General features: G+C 36.5%; 1 long non-coding RNA gene across 1 annotated transcript in view; it reads right to left on the minus strand.

The window, feature by feature from the left end:
* Positions 1 to 22,226, minus strand: part of LOC128314334 (uncharacterized) — a 443,125-nt gene that overhangs the window by 198,504 nt on the left and 222,395 nt on the right. Inside the window, exon 3 of the long non-coding RNA XR_008295856.1 lies at positions 3,894 to 3,957. This is a non-coding gene — a long non-coding RNA (uncharacterized LOC128314334). The remainder of the gene's footprint in view (positions 1 to 3,893; positions 3,958 to 22,226) is intronic.

Below are 22,226 nucleotides of genomic sequence, written 5' to 3' on the forward strand. Positions count from 1 at the left end.
ATGAATATTTGTTGTTTAATCAACATACAATAAATCCAAAGGGTCTTTATCATGGAATGAAATGGCTACAAAATGTGTCAGCTAACATTTATTATATGTTATTGTTAATGCTCATTATGTCCCAGGCATTTGTTCTAAACACTTTACTGTCTTATTTCCCTCACTCCTCACACTGACTCTATGAGGTAGATATTTTTTAAATCACTTTAGATCTGGAGATATTGAGGCACAGAAGCTTAAAAAAACTTTTTCTAGTGTGATACAATAAAGTACGTATCCATATTCATCTCTGCCCCAGGTTCCTGGCACAGAACTCATAAAGCCCTTGTCAGTTCCTCAGTGATAAGAGCATGAGGAGCCTCTTTGTTCGAATATTTGGTCCTTGATTCCAGTTCCTGACACAGAACCCCTAAATCCCTTGGAATTTCTTGGGTGATAGGACTGTCCTTTGTTCTAAAGAGGCAATTTTTGGTGGGCACCAGAATGGGGACTATTCCCAAGGGAAACCAAGCCATGATTAGAAGCTTAAAACTTTCAGCCCCATCCCACTCCACTGGATGTTCATCTGTAACCTTTATAGTAAACTTCTACATGTAAGTAAATGTCTTCCTGAGTTTTGGGAGCCATTCTGGCAAATTACTGAACCCAGGGAAGGTTCAAGGTTCAATTTATAACTGGTCAGTCAGAGGTACAGGTGACAACCTGGGACTTACAGTTAGCATCTGAAGTGGAGACAGGACACAGTCCTGGGGGACTGATTCCTTAACTTGTGGGCTCTAATTCTATCTCCAGGCATTATGAGAACAGAATTAAATTGTAAGACATCCGGCTGCTGTCAGCGAATTGCTTGATATGTGGAAAACCTATACATCTGGAGTCAAATATATCAAGTGTGTAAATAAAGGAGAAATACAGAGATGTGCTGTTGTTGTTGTTTGTTGTTTGAACTCACACCAAGGTTATACAGTTGGTAGAGGATTAAAGCAGGATTCAAACCCAGCCAGACTACCTCTAGACAGAGACCATGCTCCTAACCTCTACTCAATATTGTCTAATAATATAGTCAGAAACTATCCATAATCAATTTTATTTACCTGAATGTTTAAATTCAGAATTTGAAAGCACTATGATACCTCCTGATATTATCATCTTTTGAACTTCATCTAAATTGGGCTAGAAACCAGGAACCAGAGAAATAATACAGCATATTATTATATAATAATAGAATATATACATAGATACAGTAAATGACATTGTCCTACTTGAATGCTTCTTATAAGATGCAAGGAATGTGAGATCTTAATTCCCTAATGAGAAATCAAGTGTAAATATAACATAAAACAGGACTGTCTTACCAAAAAAACCTAGAGGCATATAATGAAAATAACACATAACACAACCCCACCTTACACTATTAAAGTGGATTTTCTTTTATTTTTTAAGTTTATTATTTATTTTGAGAGAGAGACAGGGAGTGAGAGAGAAACAGAGAGAGAGAGAGAGAGACTCCTAAGCAGGCTGAGCACTATCAGCACAGAATCTGACATGGGGCTCCAACTCATGAACCATGAGATCATGACCTGAGCCAAAGTCAAGAGTCAGATATTCAACCCACTGAGCCACCCAGATGTCCCTAAAGTGGGTTTTCTTTTTAATTAAAACACACTGTGGTTATTCCTATTGAGAAGGAGAAAGCAATCCCTGGCAGCTGGGGGCTGGCCTAGCATCATGAGCTAGGCCTTCATGTTCTCCTGAGGATGTAAAACCACATCACAGAAACTCATCAGCTACTGACCAGGATGGATTAGCACCAAAATATCACCACTCCATAGTCAAGTCCGAACCCAGACACACACAAGAACATTTCCAAACCACACAAGTAACCAAGCATCCTCTTAGCCTGGCCAAGCTGAGTGGCTGCTGCCTCTGTGCTGATTAGAGCCTTAGCTTCCGCCAAGGCTTCTGTCTTCTAGGTGAGAATCATTAAGATATGAACCATAGAATTACCCTTGCTTCCCCAAGGCATCCAATCTAGAGCAAACTCTTCTTTGAGCCCTTGCCAAAATCAGTTGACATAAGCCCGAATCCCATCATAACTTCTCTAACATTCCCTTCCTGGTGTGCTCCATATTTCCCTGTGGCGTGCATTCCCACATCATTGTAACAGGTCAATAAACCAGCTTTGCTCCACGACGGGGGTCCTGGTGCTCTTGAGCTGGGTGAGCACTGACACTATTACCATCACTCTATTATTGACGAAGAAACTGTGCCTCAGAAACACTAAATAACTAAAGTGGCAAAATTACTGTTCAAGTCGAGATTTAAACCCAGTTTCTTACTTCTGTTGGTATTTTTGCTTCTGTTGTGGTGCATTTTTGTTACATAGACTCGAGAGTCTGTTCTCCTAACAGCTACATTCCATAGCCTCCCTTACGTGGAGGCCGTAAATACAGATGAGTAAAGGACCCTCCAGGAAAATAACATCTACTGAATTCTTACCATGTGCTGGCTACTTTATATGTATGTCTAATTTAAATATTGTTTAATTATCTTACTTAGATCTTATTTAAAGTTAAATAACAATCCTTCTTTTGAAGAACCTCAACTCAACAATTGACAATGTCTATACTTATAAATGTTAAGTAATTTCTCTTAAGTCCCATGACTAGCAAGTTTTAAAGTTGTGACTTAGATACACCACGTGGCCACACCCCAATGGGATAGTCCTTATCTGGAATGGCATTTAGGCAAACATTCTAAGCATCTTGTGGTCTAGCCTCACTCCTCATTTCTGGATAAGTTTCAGCAAGAAACATATGCTCTGAATGTGCTATATTTGTATTTCCAGTTGCTGTTTGGCCTTCCTCAGAAGTTTTAGAAGCTGGGACTCCCTATATCTGCCTCCATTATATAAACTACTGACATCAACCTGGTTTTGAGAGGACGTTGATAGATATGGCAAAACTTTTATTCTCACACATATAATAGTGCTGGCTTAAGTTTCTAGCCAAAATGAAAACTGGGAAAATAAAATGTGTTATTTCAGGAAATACTGTATATACAGCCTATAGGTATCAAGGAATACTATACCGAATTATTCTTGTCCTAAAGAGATGCTGTCATTTCCCTGAACTATAATTGGAGTATCTTGCATTACTGCAATGTGTCTGCCCCAAGAGTATACTAAGTCCTGGTTTCATTTACCTTATTGTTTTTCTTTACCAAAATCATTTTCTGGAAGGAATGTAAAAAGAAGAAAACAGAAACAGCATGTCTCATATGCCTCATCTTTCTATGATTTCAATTTTCAAAAATTGATTATTTGGTGAAGAAGTATTCAAACCTGCATTTGAACAGCAATTCACTGTGACAGCAAGGAAAACTAGACATTAAGTTAACTTCTGATTTCTTAGACTCCTTATAATCTTCTCATCAGCATGTCTGAAGTAAATGCTGAAGCTTTAACTAGAACTATTTGACTTTTCACACTGTTACTCAAGATGAAATAGTAGAAAACTACTTTTGGAATATAATTAAAATTCAGATTATACACACCTTAAAGAAGATGATATCATTAACAATGCCAGTATTTCTAGAATGATATTTCAAATTCACTGTTGTGGATAATGGGGGTCAATATGTGCTAATAATATTTTGTTTCCTGAAAATATGAACATTATATAAATTATAAGCGATAACAAATCTTCATGTCATGTGTGTAGCCAATTACACTTCATATCCATGAACACTTACATATATATTAAGTAATGTAATTTTCAATGAAATACTAATTGATTTCTAAGTGTCATTTAGCTATAAATCTTGAGCCATGATTTCACTTTAAATTGTACAGTACAATGCAAAAGAACCATTGAGGCCAAAGGGTCTCATACCTTAGGAAGCATTCCAGGCAGCTTTGTGATATTCCTTCCAAAAATGATCATTCAAATCCAGGCCCTGCAAACAAGAATTTTACACTCTTAACAAAGATACAGGATTATGGAATGTTAAAAGTTTTATCTGTATTTTCATCAATATGTTTCTCACTTTTGTACACCAATGAACTAAAAGTTTTCTACATGGAAAAAAAAAATTCAGTATAAATGTAGAGATGTTTCAGGGATTTGGCAAAGTTTAGTACATCTGAAACCCCAGTGCTAACATTAAGTAGATGGCTCACAGGGAAGTTATAGATTGATAGAATTTAATGTTCAAGCTCAAGTCTGGGATTCTAGCTCCACAGACTCAGAGTGAGGCTACAGATATCTAGATATGGATATCTAGATATATCACAGATATATAACATAGGCTATCTAGATATCAGAAGCCCCTCTGAGTCCTTGGACCCAGCCTGCCTACATCACTTGGGGGACAGTGCTAGTGACAGACCCACAGCCAAACAAAGCCATAGCCCAGTCCCCAAGAGTATGGAGCTATTTCCATTTCTGTCCCCTGGACCATGGTGCAAGCCTGGCTTCTCAAAACGTTTCTCCTCATCTTGGACTGCCCTGTGTTTTCACAATATCCTACCTAGATCCCAAACCTCCCACAGAGGCACTTTTGTCCATGGATAGATGCCAATTTACTGTTGTTGGTGGTGGCAGGGGGTACATGCAAGGAATGTCTTAATCAGCCATTCTGCTGACATCACTTAGGATATCTTTCTCTAAAATATGGAAAAGACTTAAGAGACTGATTTTAGAGCTGCATATGCATGTAATATTAAAAAGTGAGAATTGTGGCTGTTAAGATCATAAACCTGCTTTTGTACTAAGTTTATAATAAAACATAACTCATCAGAAGGAAGAGAAGTGGGATTCATTCATTCACAAATATTTATTGGCTGCCCTATTCTACTCTCAAGTAGGGAAAAAATGAATAATAAACATAATAAAACATTGTTTAAGGGTGATAGAAAAAATGGGAAAATGAGTCCAATACGGGGAATTGGGAGTGCCGGGCGTGAGGAAGAGATGGTGTGACTGAAGTTCTATAATATGGCTGGGGTGGGTTTTGTTGAACCTCATGCGTGCACACGCACACACACACACACGCACACACACACACGTAAGTGCTGAGAGATTTTCCATGAGGATATGAAGGGGGACTGAATTGTAAGCAGAGGCAACAGTCAGTGCAAAAACCCTATGGAGGGAATGTGCCTGTTCAAGGAACAAAGCAGACCATGTGCTGATGTGGCGGGGTGAGGAAGAAAGAAGGGAAACTAAACGGGAAACGGGCAGCACTGATCATCAAAGATCTTGCAAACCACTGTATATTTTGGGACTTTTGGTTGAAAAGAAATGAGGTCCTGCTGAGAGTCTGAGCTGAAGAATGACATGATTTGTGCTGCATTTTTAAAGGATTATTGTGGCTGTTGTGTTGAAAGTTTAGGAGAGGCAAGACTGGAAGCATTGGAAAACTAAGAAGCTACTGAAATAATCTAGGCAAGACATGAGAATGGCTGAATCAGGGCTGTAAAATGCAGATACTGGTGAGTATTTGGTCCTTAGGCATACATGGAAAGTAGAAGGATATACAATTTCAGAAAGAAAGAAAGAAAGAAAGAAAGAAAGAAAGAAAGAAAGAAAGAAAGGAAGGAAGGAAGGAAGGAAGGAAGGAAGGAAGGAAGAAAGAGGATGTAGAGGCGGAGCGAAAGAGTGAAAGGAGTCAAAGAGTCCACTGTTTTGGCTTTAGGAACAAGAAGAATGGAATTGCGACCAACTGAGATGAGTAAAACTCACATGGAATAGGTTTGGGAGGAAGACCAAAAGTTTAGTTTTGGACATATTGAGTTTGAAGATTGTTTCAGAAAAAAAGAAGTTGCACAGACTGTTAAATATATGAGTCCATAAAAAGAGTGTGATTTGGGCTCAAATTATAAATTTAGGAGAAGTCTACATGTTAATAATATATTTATTTCCTATTGCCACTGTGAAAAGTTACCACAAACTTTGTAGCTTAAACCAACACAAATGTGTTTCTTACAGTTCTAGAGGTCAAAAATCTAAAATAGATTTATGGAGTTAAAGACTTAGTCTTGAGATGCTTAGGTGGCTCAGTTGGTTAAGCATCGGACTTCAGCTCAGGTCAACAATTCACAGTTCATAAATTCAAGCCAAGCCCTACATGGGGCTCTGTGCTGCCAGTGCAGAACCTGCTTGAGATTTTCTCTCTCTCTCTCTGCCCCTACCCCTATTGTGCACTCTCTCTCTCTCAAAACTAAATAAACATTTAAAAAAAAAATAAGGAAGGGTGAGCCTGGGTGGCTCAGTCGATTAAGTGTCCGACTTTGGCTCAGGTCATGATCTCAAGGCTCAAGTTTGAGCCCGCATCAGGCTCTGTGCTGACAGCTCAGAGCCTGGAGCCTGCTTCAGATTCTGTGTCTCCTCTCTCTCTGCCCCTCCCCTGCTCACACTCTGTCTCTGCCTCTGTCTCTGTCTCTGTCTCTCTCTCTCTCAAAAATAAATAAACGTTTAAAAATTTTTTAATAAAATAAAATAAACATAAATAAATAAAAAAGAAGAAAGAACCTCAACATATTTGGGGAGAGGAGGCCATACAAGCTCCAGCATGGAGAATGGGGGATGCTCATGTGAGATGAAGTCAGGGAAGCAAGAAGGTGGCCTGTCATTCAGTGTAGATTTGACTGTGGGTCAAACTTGGGATTTTGTATTTATCCTAAGTGTAAAGAGAAATCAATGGAGGGTTTACCCAGGCTGTGACAGGATCTTATTTATTTTGAATAGAATTGGGAGGTAGGGAAAGAGTCATATTAGGAAGACCAGAGAAGAAGGATTGCACTTTGAACTAAGTGAGAAATAGTGGAAATGTATTCAATAGACTTAGAATGTGTTCTCCAAGTAGAGTTAACAAGCTTTGCTGATAACCTACACCACGGGCGTTTATTCTTTTTATTACCTCTGTGCCCCTTGGGCATTAATTGGCAGTGTTTGTGTTTTGGTAAAAGCAATGCTACATTCAGATGGTTGCAAATCTATTTGAAAGTTGGTTAATCCTGTACATCTACAGATTATGCTCAATGAGTAGTTAGACATTTAGACACCAACTAAAATGTGATTAGCTAAACAAAGGTTACTTTGATAATAGTTTTGTCCTCATTTTTTTGTTAAAAAAGTAGAATTGTGGGGATTAGTTTGAGGATAAATATTATTTAAGTATATTAGAAAAATATTAATAAATTTCCCTCTGCCAAAATTAATATATATTGACAATAAATGTTGGAAGATTCATAAAGAATAACTTGGCTGAAACCCTGTAAAGATGAATCCTCAATATGTAGAGATGAGAAGGGTTTTCTTCTGTTTCATTTTGTTTTTAGACAACATAGAGAAAAAAAAAGTGAATGGACATAAAGCTGCCAAAACAATCTGGTTTTATTTTATTGTGAGTTACCAAGAAAAAAATAACTCTTTTTCTTTTTTGAGCTTATCTAGCCATAAACGCTAAAAATAGCACAAGAGTTTGATAGCATGCCATTCCCATTTAACATAAATTTTAAGGCATTCAATAATAGTAATCATTTAGATGGCATCCATCAGAAAATTTCCCATTGCTACTCATTTTATTAGTTCAGTTGAATAGCAACAATAGCAGACTTGCATTTTAAAAAGTTAATGATGGGTTTGTTTTCTTTTAACAAGGAAGGAAAAACAGGGAAGCTCAAATGCACACTGTTGCTGGAGTCAAAACCAAGAAAATTCATCAAAGCATACATGAAGGCCACCCTGGAAACAAAGAATTCACACTCTAGAGAAGACAATAGATATTGGTCACAATAGGCTGCCTTCGAAGTCTTGGGGAAAAGTCACTGTGAGCACACCACAGTGCAGCTGGCTGACTGCTCATTGTTCCACACATGGATGTCGAGAACACATTTCTGACCTGAATTCTGACTGGTTAAACTTAATTTAGACTTTGAGATAGAGGGTCAAATGTATTCTCTCCCAACATTCCCAGGCCTGGTCATATTAACTTATTTGATCTCAGATAATAAGTATTCCTGTAATGCTCAGTGTGATTTCCTTCTTCGTACAGCTTCTGCTCTTTAATACAGCAAAAATATCTTTCTGCTGTGTCATGATAGAAGAATAATAAAGAATTGGACTCATGAGTTTACACAGAGGCTTGCTTTTTACTCGAGTATATTATTTTGTCCTTAGGAATCCTGGAAAAGGTCCTAGTATTTAGGCAGTAGAACCAGAGTTACGTGTATTTACAGCATGGAGAGTCTACTGGTGGAACAAAAAGGTGAAGTGACAATGCACCAGGAAAATAGGGTAAAAATGGACAAATTTTACATTTAGTAGTGTTCTTATTGCACATGTATCAGACACCAGAGGCAAGAAGAGACTGATTTCTCAAATGGAACTCGGCTACAAGGAAAAAATGGAATTTAAGAATAGCACTATAAGAAACTTCATCTTTTCCCTCAAGTATTCCATTTACACTCACAATTCTAATGAGCAATGAACATGGGCACCAACTTCAGGGTCCAGTATTGGTACATCTCTTGAATGTGTCAGTCTTGCAGATACTCACACTAAATAATCAAATCAAGAGCCTAAAATTGAATCTATTAAGAATTACAGCAAAATGTGAAGGAAGTATTTAGCAAGCTCTAGGAAGTCTTCCTTCACTAATGGATGTTAAAGACATATGCCTTGGACATTTAAGATGACACCAATTTAATCATATTCAAAATTAATGATGAAAAGACTGTTCTTTTTTATCCACCTCACCGATTTTCCTGCAACATCAAGGTCCATTTCAGAGTCTTTCTGTTTGTTACTTCTCAAGTTTGGAAAATATGGGCTCTCAGCATCATTGTGACTTAAGACAGAAGGACCCTCATTTCCTTTACCCTAGATCGATTAAATTTGCTTATTCCTAAAAGTTCATTTTGCTTAGCAATAGACACAAGTTGTTGACATGTATGATTATAGTTTCCTTGCATTATCATCGAACAGTTTGTTCTACGTATGCTAATTCTCATGATGTTCTGCTAGATAAATATTAAAAGGCAATGTAATTTTTAGAAATGCCAATCACACCAAGTAAATTACATCACTGTCAGATGCAGCATATCTCAGCACTTACTTCTCACAAGATTCAGGGGGTCCTCTTTCTGTACAGTTTAATAATAAGAAAAGTTGCAAAGAATAACAGCCACATATGAGAATTAGCAGAAGTGAAAGTAAATTAGGTTAGAAGTTATCAAATGTAAATGGCAACTAGGCCACTCTGTGTAGACACTGAAGAAAAAAGAAAAATGACCTCAGCAGACTCACAAACTTACAGAGGCAAGCCAGTGGCTAAGGATCAGAAGTCAGCCTATTAGAATGTTACCCTCTGGGAAACTTCAGCCAAAAGGAAGCCTGCATGGCTAAGTGGTTAGGAAAGAAACTAGCATCTGAAAAAACAATTGAGGACAGCACCGGCAGACACATACCATAAGCCATCCTTAGACAATTGCCGTTCATATTCATATATTAAAGGCTCTGAAAAGTCCTGCAAAGAAATGTGTTTCACTATATTTAGCCCACTGTTTTCCATAGTTATTTGAGCAAGAAAGTGCCCTAGTGTTTCTGAAACATAGTTTGGAAAAGCTTGCTGGGTTGGTAAATCAAAGATTGGCCCAAAGTCCCACTTGGTTCTCTCTGGAATTAACCTATACCCTGACATATGTCCGTTGCTTGCCAGACCAGGTGAAAATCCAAGTGTATCTAAAAATTTGGTCACACAAGTAGTGCAAAATAATATAAATTATTTTTTTGCCTCATTTTCTGATATTAAATATTCTTTATGTGTTGCTTTGGGAGAAAGGGAATCAAATGAGTTAAAGTGTGTGGAAATCATAGTCAACAGTTACCTCTCAGAAATGATTAAGCTTCTCTTAAAGTTGTGTCCCAAATAACATATGAGAATCTAGCAAGGGATCGATCAGTGAATACCATCATGAGTTTTTAGTTTAATTTAGCAAACAAAAACATTTGCTGTGGAAAAAGCCTAACTGATTTTTATCTGAAGTCTCCGGGATGCCAGTTGCCATAACCACTTTCACTATCATCCCTGCCGGCATTTGCTAATTGCACCCTGTGCTGAGCACTGCATTTTATCAAAAACATATTAAACCCTGCTATCTAGTAAGAGAAGTACTGGATAACTTTATGCACACCTCGGTCCTCATGTTTGACAAAGTATTAAAGGCAAACTTAAACGTTACTTACTTTAGATTATAACAGATTCATTTGCCATATAAAACTGGTTATATCTGGAGAGGGGGTGAATTCTTGGTTTAATTTTGAACAAACAGAAAGATGTCATCAAATCCTAGCCAGCGCTACCTAGCTCAACTGTTTTCTTGCCAAGAAAATGTTTTAGTTATTCAAGCCCTGTGAAAGCAAACTTGGGAGTTGGAAAATTTTAATAAGTATTTTTAACAACTGCAAATCTTCAGATTCACTAGGTTTGATGAAAGCAGGTAACATGGATAATTTACCTGCCATGAGCCTTTACTTTCAAAACAAGGGCATGTTGCAGGATTCTAGTATTTTAAAATTTGTTAAAATACCTGGCTCCAAAAATCGCATGCCTCATCAGGCTGTATCCAAAGGGGAAGACACACTACTTGTTTTCAAAAAATAAGAAAAATGATTTAATAAAGAGCAAATTTATCCTGAAGACATAAAGCAATCACATTAAAAAAATTAATAAAACAAACAGAAAAGTAAGTACTGCTAGTCAAATAAGCTAAAATGTTTTCCTTCAAACTTTTAATTTTGAAAAGTACCTTAAAGTTAATTACTGCTGATAACTAAGTTCTAGAGAAAGCTGCTGTACAACATTGTGCCTATATTTACAATATTGCACCACGCATTTAAACATTTTTTGAGGAGTACCTGGGTGTCTCAGTCAGTTAAGTGTCTGACACGATTTCGGCTCAGGTCATGATCTCAAGGTTCATGACGGAGCCTGCTTGGAATTCTCTCTCTCCCTCTCTCTCTGCCCCTCCCCTGATCTCTCTCTTCCTCTCTCAAAAATAAGTAAATAAAATAAGACAAGTAGTGCAAAATAAATTATTTTTTATCTCATTTTCTGATATTAAATATTGTTTAACTATGTACATTACCTTGGCGGAAGAGGAATCAAATGAGTTAGTGTGTGGAAATCATTGTCAACTGTTATCTTTCAGAAATGTTTAAGCTTTTGTTTAACCTTTAAATGTTTAATATATTTAAAAATTTGTTGAGAGTAGGTGTCATGTTAAGTGTTCTTACCATAATAAAAATACATGTATACATAACTTTTAAAACCTAGCTTTTGCAAAATACGACTAAGTTTTTAAGATAGAGATTTCTTGATGTTTTTAAATGAACTGATTAAACATTCAGTTATCTTGTCTGGTGTCCATGTGTCTCACAGGTAGCAATCAGTTTATTTGCTAACTGTCTCACCACTAAAAATCTTGGCTAATACATTCACTTGAGCTTTACATTTTTAAAGTAATATTTGCAAAAGAAATAATTTGCAAAAAATGTCAATGCTATTTCTGGACAGTACATAAAGCATCCTGGAACTGATATATACACACCAACAGATGTATAAACTATTATGATGTTTAATTTATTCAATGGACAAGAGAAATAAATATCATCCTATCTATAGCTGTTGTACAAATGTTTATGCGTTTCAGATCATCTCCCTGTCCTAGATAAACACACACACACACACACACACACACACACAGAGTAAAACTCCAAATATATTTTAATCGAAATATGCAAGATCAAACAACTGCTTTGTTGGACTGGTCATGTTTGTCACATAAAAAAATGCTTGAATTCCCCCAATAGCTTTGCCATCATCTCTATAATACCAATGCCTGATTGGATTCCAGAAGTATACCAGTAAATACTTATTGGTTACTGACTGTGTGCCTTTGTTGCACTGAGATTTGTGAAGAATAAGAAAGTGTTCTTAGGGGACATATTAGCCATTAAAAATATTTCCTAATACTAATTTCTTTAAGGAGAGAGACAGAATCCCAAGCAGGCTCTGCACCATCAACGCACAAACCACAAGATCATGACCTGAGCCCAAAAAAGAAGCTTAACCTGCCACCCAGGAACCCCTAATACTAATTTCTCAATCATGCCAGAGCTGTCCACAGTCATGTAAATGCTGGTTAAAAAAAAATCATGCCACGCAAGATGCCACACCATATTCCTGGTTAGAAAAATTAATGATGAAATTGATGGAGCAAATTTCTACCATGTCTTCTATAATCAGCCTCAAGGATCTGGGGTTTTGTTATCAACACAATGAAAGAACAGAACACGATATGCTTTGTTTAATGACTAGGATATTCTGAATACATTTCAGTAAAAAAAATACTATATTCACATAGCCTTAAAAATACATTCCGTTCAGGCTTTGTGACTTTCTAGGTTTATCAAGAGCAAATTCTAATATATTTCTTTCAATAAGGTGCATGAACTCTTTTGGTTTTTAAATGTAGCTTGTGCAGACCTGCATATTAAGATAAACCTATCTTCCCAAGATTAAAAGGTGTTTCCAGTAGAATTTTTGCTCAATTTGAATAATGACTTAAACTCAGAATTACAGCAACTTCATTTAATGCTTCTGATTTTAATGAGAGCATGTATGTATCTTTAGAATATATTCAAAATGGTCTAAGGAAGTTTTCATTGTTGAACAGCAAAGCAGAAAAGGAGGACTATTTGTGTTATGTACCACTTCCTCCCTAACATAATTTTGAAATATAAACTTTACAAGGTTGGTTTTTGTTGTGTGGGAAACCAGTGTTTCTGTGAGATAAAAACACGGAACTAATTGTTTATATTAGAGACTTTAGGACTGGTGCTATTTTATATGCAAATTTACTAGAGCAATTTGTTTTACATGTGTATTAAGTCAAATGGATCAAATTATCTGAGTGGGTTGAACTAAGATGATAGACCATTTCATTCTATTTGAAAAGAATTTGCGATTCAGCATTTTATACAAATCTAATTGAAATGTATTCATGCCTCTGTAGAGCAGTGATAAACTTAATAAATGAGGACAGTTATTATGCGCCAATAAAATATCAAAACCCAGCAAATTATAAAATAGTTATCGGTGTGACTGCTTAAAATACACATCCAGCTCTAAAGCTGGGTCAAAAATAATTATTCCAGCTGTCAGAAGAACAATCTAGCAGAATGAACTCCATTTTTTTCTGCCTGCAGATGAAGTGTCTCTACAATACAATGGTAGCAGATCTCTCAAAAGTTGGACTTGTGTATCATAGGGGAGAGTTCAGGAGGGTCACTAGTACCTGGGTGACGGGGCAGCATCATTGTTAAGGCCCACACGCAGCACTGACATTTATGGCCTGCAACAAACAGGCCTATGGCCCTTTATAAAGTGAAGTGTTTTCCTCTCATTGCAGCAAAATTGGTAAAGTAGGCTTTTTGGATGATCAAGTCGCAAGTCATTTAATACTGTGTGACTAGAGTTTTTCAGCTGTTTTTCTTTTCCTCCTCTCCCTGTTTTTGGTCAGTGCTAAAGTAAGCTTTTTGTTGCTGAGCAGGCCTGCAGTGCAGGAGCGGTAATGGCCGCGACTCAGGACCATGGCTCCCTCAACAGTTTTGTTGGCAGAAGAGTAACAGTGTGTAACAACAACAACAAAAAAAGGTCTAACACCCTAGATGGCATTGTGTCCTTACATACCAGGGTATTTTTTAAAGAGCTTCTTAATGCTCTTTTAGTTTTTTACAATAATCCTTTTAAAAAAATTGAATTTAACTTAGTAGCTCAACAAGAAACTTTGACTTGCAAGCAAGATAACTCAAGGATAGTGCAAACTGCAAAGCTCTTCATTTAATATGATATAGTTTGCTAATGTTTGCCTTTTCAGTCAGCTTGAAATATTTTTATTTTTTACTTTTTTAATGTTTATTTTTGAGAGAGAGTGATGGACAGTCGAGTGGGGAGGGGCAGAGAGAGGGAGACTCAGAATCTGAAGCAGGCTCCAGGCTGTGAAGCTGTCAGCAAAGAGCCCAACACGGGGCTCAAACTCACAAACCACAACACCATGACCTGATTTGAAGTCAGATGCTGAACCAAGTGAGCCAACCAGGTGCCCCGAGCTTTGGAATATTATTAAGTTTAAAAGCTCTTAGCAACAGGGTTTACACTGTGGTGGCAAATATTAAAGCCAATTTACAAGAATGTTCTATTCACTCGTTCAAGTCCAAAATTCTAACACCAGGTTGGCGGCCGTCCCACGAGAACATAAAGCACCCCTGTGTTCACAGCACAGTGCTGCAGTTGGTCTATTTGGACTATGAAGTCTACCCACCTTCATACAAGGGTAGAGACTACTTGTCTTAGGTGAATGGGGTGCTAAAATTCTCATAATCGTCAGCCTCTGGGGTATGTTCATCTCAAGATGTAGGAAGAACATTTAAGAAGAATCTACTTGCTTAGAATCCTTTATTTTCATTCCTTTTTTTTCATGTTATCCTGGGACAAGAAATGAAAACATCAAAGCATATATATATTTGAGTCTCAGAAATAAATACTAAATGAAACTAAAAAATGGTTCAGATTATCACTCTCATGGTACTTCAGGCAACATCTTCTAATTACAGAAGGCTTTTTTGTTTTTTTTTTCATTTTTTGGTGTTTCTTTTCAAGCATATTAATAAACTTCTTGCCAAAGGAAACCCATGAAATAAGTCCTTAATTATTTTTTTCTAATTTTTTAATGTTTTATTTAGTTTTGAAAGACAGAGACAGAGCAAGAGTGTGGGAGGGGCAGAGAGGGAGGGAGACACAGAATCTGAAGCAGGTTCCAGGCTCTGAGCTGTCAGCACAGAGACTGATGCAGGGCTTGAAACCACAAATCTTGAGATCATGGAGTGAGCCGAAGTCAGATGCTTAACTGACTGAACCACCCAGGTGCCCCATAACTCCTTAATTCTATGTGCAATAGGTAGAAGGAATTTTTGTTCCTATACGTATGTCTGCAAAAGACAGTAATGACCTCCAAAGTACATTTCTCCTCTGTTTTGTTGAATCTATGAGTTTTGATTAATGAAAATGGGCAGGAATCCCTGTCTCAGGAGAGGCATCCAAGTAACCTCAGTGGAAGTTAACAATTTATACTCACATCAATGCAAGGACACAGTTATAGGACTATGCATCCAGGGAAGAGCAGTGAAAACACCTAACAGAACCCAAACCTATGTGATATCAGCCTTGTTTAAGACAAATTCTTGCTTAATTAATTATGTGTAAAAAACACTAATATTTTTGGATGACAAAAACTATTGAAAAACATAAAACTGAACTTTACCTCTTTATAATTTCTTTTCAGGGGCGCCTGCGTGGCTCAGTCGGTTAAGCGTCCGACTTCAGCTCAGGTCACGATCTCACGGTCCGGGAGTTCGAGCCCCGCGTCAGGCTCTGGGCTGATGGCTCAGAGCCTGGAGCCTGCTTCCGATTCTGTGTCTCCCTCTCTCTCTGACCCTCCCCCGTTCATGCTCTGTATCTCTCTGTCTCAAAAATAAATAAACTTAAGAAAAAAAATTAAAAAAAAATAATTTCTTTTCATAGCAATACCTCAATTAAAGCCTATTCTGCACTTACTCATTTGTCCTCAGATAAATGTGTTTATCTATTAGTTTCCCTTGTGTGTCTTCCTGAACTTCAATAGGGAGCAACACCTAGGATATTTTGATAAATTTTGTTTATACAAATAAGAGCAAAGCAACACACTGAGGGAAGCAGTCATTTCTTTTAACAATTTGTAAACAGTAGGACTTGTTGTTACAGTCTTATCAATTAAATCAAACATGTCAGAATTTGACCAAAACTCCAAACAAGATAGCCAATGTGGGAATGCAAAGGTAAGTGTTGGTTACAGAATAGAGAAGTTTAAGAATTTTATTTTTAAAAAATTTTTTAAAATATTTATTTATTTTTGGGAGACAGAGAGACAGAGTGCAAGAAGGGGAGGGGCAGAGAGAAAGGGAGACACAGAATCTGAAGCAGGCTCCAGGCTCTGAGCTCCGAGCTCTCAGCACAGAGCCTGATGCTGGGCTCGAACCCATGAAGCATGGGATCATGACCTGGGCTGAAGCTGGATGCTTAACCAACTGAGCCACCCAGGTACCCCAAGAAATATTTTAAACACAGACTCGCAAAAATGGGAGAATTATTTTAAATGCAGAATCGCAAAAAATGGGAGAATTACTTAATGAAGCAAATGCTCGAGTAAATAAAAACCTTATCTATATACATCTTTGAAACTGAGAACAAAAGCCAGTGGAAAGAGAGAGGTTGGAGATGACAGGAAGAAATCTGATTATTAGGATAATAATAAAGTCTTAAATGAGGCAAGAGGTCAAAAACCCAGTGACAGGCAGGTTCCCTCGTCTAGGATGTTGGTTTTATTTTGCCTTCCTAGGCCATAGCCATCGGGTAGAGGAAATCAAGGTGGTTAGTTACAAAGGTGACTGTCTCCAAACCAGAGTTTGTCTCTGAGCTCTCATACAGTAGCCCATTGCAAACCCTAAAGATCCCCATGACCTAGAGACATAGATATACATCCTTTTATTAGAAAATATGTATCCATGTGAGAAAAAAGTAATAAGAGTATTTGTGCCTTTATCATTGGTTTTAATTCTCAGAACCTTTTGGAAACATACAGAATTTAGTTTTGTTATGAAAAGTAAATGTGTTTTTTTTAATTGTCAGATAATATGAAATTCAACATGTGCTTTCTTTGGGTTTTTTTTGTAGAGTGTAGAAGTTACGCTGTGTAACCATGTGAAATATTAACTGCTCCTTTAGATAGTCATCTCCTGGCTTGGGCATGACTTTTATTTTAAATGCTAATTTTCAGAATTCTTTTGGAGGCTGTTGTGTTTGTTATTTTATCACATAGTCCTGTGAGATTTGCACAGTGTCTGTAAAATTCTGAAATGTGCACAGGTTTTTTAAGTATCACATGTAATTAAGATTAAATATTCACAATTCACACTATTATGAGCCTGTTCTTGCAGACATAAAGCAAAGCAAATTCCCAATGGATAATACTTCGGGAAATATTTGCATCCTTAACTTTTGTGGCATTAAATCTGTCTCACTGAGTTAAAATTGCTTTACTGACCAACTTTGAATGCAAAAGGGTAAATAAATCCAAAACATGACCTAAAGATAAATGCGCAACAGAAATAAGTATACAACATAAATTATTGACAGCATTTTCATATTTTAACTAGTTCTACCATTAGTAAGTAGAATATATATGTATATGTGTTGTCTCTCTATATATGCATGTACATTGCCACTATTTAAATACATTATTCAAAGGTGCTAAGGTAACTTAAATACTTCGCGGACTTAAAATGATAAAATCTTTATCTTAGAAAAAACTGGAAAGTAAAAACGGAAACATTTTCTTTTCTTTAATGATGTAATTCTGTATTATCTTAGTGACTCTTTAGTCTTTGTGTTTTCCATGACATTTTTTAATTGCTGGAGACAACGGTAAACATCAACTCCATCTATAATTTACATATTGGTGGAAGAAGCCACTGGAATATGTGATCAAATGTTTGGCTATGGAAACACCTGAAGAAGACACACTGATCTAATTAAACAAATGAAATGTAGATCTATAGGCAATGTTCATTACATAGAGATGAATTCAACAAATACATTCTTTCTGAACACCTTCTATGACAATGCACAGTACTAGGTCCTTTTGAAGATGCAAATCAAATGGAATCTTGGCCCTCAAGGATCTTAGAGTATATATACACTTGAGAAAGGAGATGTCTATGTTTATATTAAAGTTGTTTTCCTTCAAGCAATTTTATATAGGAGTGCTTAAGACTTTATATTACCCTCATGTCTTTTCTTTTAAAAAGAGTTAATACTAAAGATATTTATAGGGAAAACACTGCATTTATATTTAAAGATAAATGAAATTAGTTGGAAGTGAAGTCACATAAAATGCTATTAACATGAAATTATACCATTAAGGCCTCAAATAAAGAGCTATGTCCATATTGTTAACTGCAATTCAGGGGAGAAATGGCACTTTTACTTATAACAAGCAATTTTTTTCAGTTAAAAAACATATTTTTAATAATCTTTAATTTTTTTCAAATATAAAGTTAACAAAATATATATAAATCTAAATCTTTTGTGGAATACTTCAATTTTTTAAAATTTTGGTGGCTTAATTTGAGAAATGCAATTACATAAATCCAATCCTCATCACAGTACAAATTTCTTAAAGGAAAAACTATACTGTATTCATCTTTATGTCCTCAAGGCCTAACTAAGAGATGTGCACACAAAAGGAAAGCAACAAAAGTTGCTAGCCATTAGAGAACTATTTGTAATACAGTCTATTTGGTTATCTACTGAAGTATTTTCACATTCTCAGAGGTCCTTCTACCATCCCTACTAGCCGTTCCTCTTAGATGTCGCTATGAATAAACAGGAGGATGACAGAGCAGCAGGGTAAACTTTGGAGACATGGGCAAAAGATGGCTGGGGCAGGTTTCACAAAGGATCAACAAAGTGAAGGCAAGCTTCTGGCAGCCAGTGTGATGTCACATGGATGGGACACATTCATCACCATTTCTAACTACTTTTAGGACGATGCTACTGAAGGAACTGCCCAAATTTAAGTCATCATATACAAACTAAAGATAAAAGCACCTATTCTAGCAGAGCCAACACAATGGCATAATATGGAATAATTTTCAAATAAATATTTTTAATGAATAGATAGATGAGTAAGTGAAAGGACAGGTAAAAATGAAATAAAGTAAGGCATAAAGTGAGTCTGGAGTATGAGGGGGAGAAGGGAGAGAAGTCATGCGGTAGAGAACAACAGATGAGAGACAGGGCCATCGAAATTCAATATACACACAACCGTATTTCAGCCACACTGGGCCAGGTGACTCTGTTCAGGGCACTTCCTACAAAAGAGTAGGCAGTGCCCCTGTGCCTTTACATGCATGCTGTACTTCTGGAAAGAACTAGCTACCTTTTGTTTACATAGCCTTAGGTGTTTACCTCAAGCATTATCTTCTGGAAATTTCCTGTTTTGAACCCACTTTTTGTCTTGTGTTAACTCTATCATAGCATTTGTCACACTGTATTTTAATTATTTATTTATCTCTTCTTCCAGTCATTGAAAATTCTTATTCTTTTTTGTATCTCTATTTGTTTTTCAATGCTGTATTTATTGAGTACCCTCTATATCATTTTCCACTCGGCACTGGAAATAGAAGAATGAACAAATAATTTATAGTCCAATACAGTAATACACAATAATGTTTAAGTCTTTGTTTCCCACATTCATTTTTTTCATCTCATAAGAATATTCTTGACAATTGTGTTTTTGCAAGTATTAGTACCCATTTCATACAGATACAATTAAAGTATGGTCATGTGATAGAGATTAGGAATATTCAGTAATTCCTAAAAGGTACTACTTACACATGTAATATTTGGAGAAATTTTTGTATTCTTTTGCTTCTTATGAAGAGAATAAAGAATTGAGTAGCTATCTCCATTATATAATAATGTGAGGGAACATAAATGCAAAGGCTGGATTTTAATTCCTCTCTATATCTCCTAACATCACATAAGAGCTCAAATAAACTTTGATCAAAGAATTAACCAAATAAATGAAAATAGTAATCTGAAGAAACATATTTTCTTCCAAATCTTTATTTAAATTCTAGTTAGTTACCATTTAGTGCAATATTAGTTTCAGTAGTAGAATTTAGTGATTCATCACTTATATACAACACCCCATGACCAATACAACTGCCCTCCTTAATACTCATCACCCATCTAGCCCATCCCCCACCCATCTCCCACCATCAACTCCCAGTTTCTTCTCTATATTGAAGAGTCTTTTATGGTTGCCTTTCCTATTTCTCATTTTTCCCCTTCCCGTATATTTTGTTTCCTAAATTCTACATATGAGTGAAATCATATACTTGTCTTTCTCTGACTGAATTATTTCACTTAGCATAATAAACTCTAGCTGCAATGCAAAATGGCAAGATTTCATTCTTTTTTGATGGCCGAGTAATATTTCATTATCCCACACCTTTGTCCATTCATATAAGTTGTTAGATACTTGGGCTCTTTCCATAGTTTGGCTCCTGTTGATAATGTTGCTATAAACATCAGGGTGCGTGTATCCCTTCAAATTTGTATTTTTGTATCCTTTGGGTAAATACCTAGTAGTGCAAATGCTGGATCATAAGGTTTTTCTGTTTAGTTTTTCGGGGAACCTCCATAGTGTTCTCCAGTGGCTATACCAGTTTGCATTCCCACCAAAGTGTAAGAGGGTTCTCCTTTTGCTGCATCCTCATTAACATCTGTTGTCTCCTGTGTTGTTAATTTTAGTCATTCTGACAGGTGTGAGGTGGTAATCCATTGCAGTTTTGATTTGTATTTCCCTGATGATGAGTGATGCTGAGCATCTTTTCATGTGTCTGTTAACCATATGTATGCTTTCTTGGGAAAATGTCTATTCATGTCTTCTGCCCAATTCTTAAATGGATTGTGTTTTAGGTGTTGAGTTTGGTAAGGTCTTTACAGATTTTGGATACTAACCCTATATCAGATATGTCATTTGCAAATATCTTCTCCCATTCTGTAGGCTGACTTTTAGTTTTACTGATTGTTTCCTTTGCTGTGCCGAAACTTTTTATCTTGATGATGTCTCAATAGTTCATGTTTGCTTTTGTTTCCCTTGCCTCCTGTGATATGTCTAGTAAGAAGCTATGATGGCCGAGATCAAAGAGGTTTCTGCTTGTGTTCTCCTTTAGGATTCTGATGGTTTCCTGTCTCACATTTAGGTCTGTCATCCATTTTGAATTTATTTTTGTGTATTGTGTAAGAAAGTGGTCCAGTTTCATTCTTCTGTGTGCTGCTGCTCAGTTTTTGCAACACCATTTGCTAAAGAAACTTTTTTCCATTGGATATTCTTTCCTGCTTTGTTGAAGATTAGTTGACCATGTAGTTGTCAGTTCATTTCTGGGCTTGCCATTCTGCTCCACAGATCTATGTGTCTGTTTTTATACCAGTACCATATTGTCTTGATGACTACAGCTTTGTAATATAGTTTAAAGTCTGGAATCATGATGCCTCCAGCTTTGCTTTCCTTTTTCAGGATTGCTTTGGCTATTAAGGGTCCTTTGCAGTTCCTTCCAAATTTTAGAACTGCTTGCTCTAGCTCTGTGAAACATGCTGGTGGCATTTTGATAGGGATTGCATTAAATATGTAGAGTGTTTTTGGTAGTATCGACATTTTAACAATATTTGTTCTTCCAATCCACAAGAATGGAATTTTTTCCCATTTCTTTGTGTCCTTTTCAATTTCTTTCATAAGTGTCCTACAGTTTTCAGAGTACAGATCTTTTACCTTTTTGGTTATGTTTATTCCTAGTATCTTATTGTTTGTGGTGCAACTATAAATGGGATTGATTCTTTGATTTCTTTTTTTGCTGTTTCATTATTGGTATATAAAAATGTCACAGATTTCTGTACACTGATTTTTATATCCTGTGACTTTGCTGAATTCATGTATTAGTTCTAGCACTTTTTTGGTGGATTCTTCCAGGTTATCTACATAGAGTATCATGTTGTCTACAAATAGCAAAAGTTTGATTTCCTCCTTGCTGATTTGGATGCCTTTTATTTCTTTTTGTTGTCTGATTGCTTCTGGTACCATGTTAAATAGTAATGGTGAGAGTGGACACCGCGGTCTTGTCCCTGAAAGTAGAGGAAAAGCTTTCAGTTTTTCCCCACTGAGGATGATAATAGCTGAGGGTCTTTCATATATGTCTCTTATGCAATTGAGGGATGTTCCACCTATACCTACTTTGTTGAGGCTTTTTTTTTTAATCAAGAATGGATGCTGTGTTTTATCAAATGCTTTTTCTGTGTCTACTGAGATGATTATATGGTTCTTGTAATTTCTTTTATTAATGTGGTGTATCACATTGATTGATTTGCAAATACTGGACCACCCCTGCAGCCCAGGAAGAAATCGCACTTGGTCGTGGTGAATAATTCTTTTAATGTACTGTTGGATTAAATTTTCTAGTATCTTGTTGAGAATTTTTGCATCCATGTTCATCAGGGAT

This window comes from Acinonyx jubatus, chromosome B1, assembly GCF_027475565.1.
Source record: "Acinonyx jubatus isolate Ajub_Pintada_27869175 chromosome B1, VMU_Ajub_asm_v1.0, whole genome shotgun sequence".
Lineage (NCBI taxonomy): Eukaryota > Metazoa > Chordata > Mammalia > Carnivora > Felidae > Acinonyx > Acinonyx jubatus.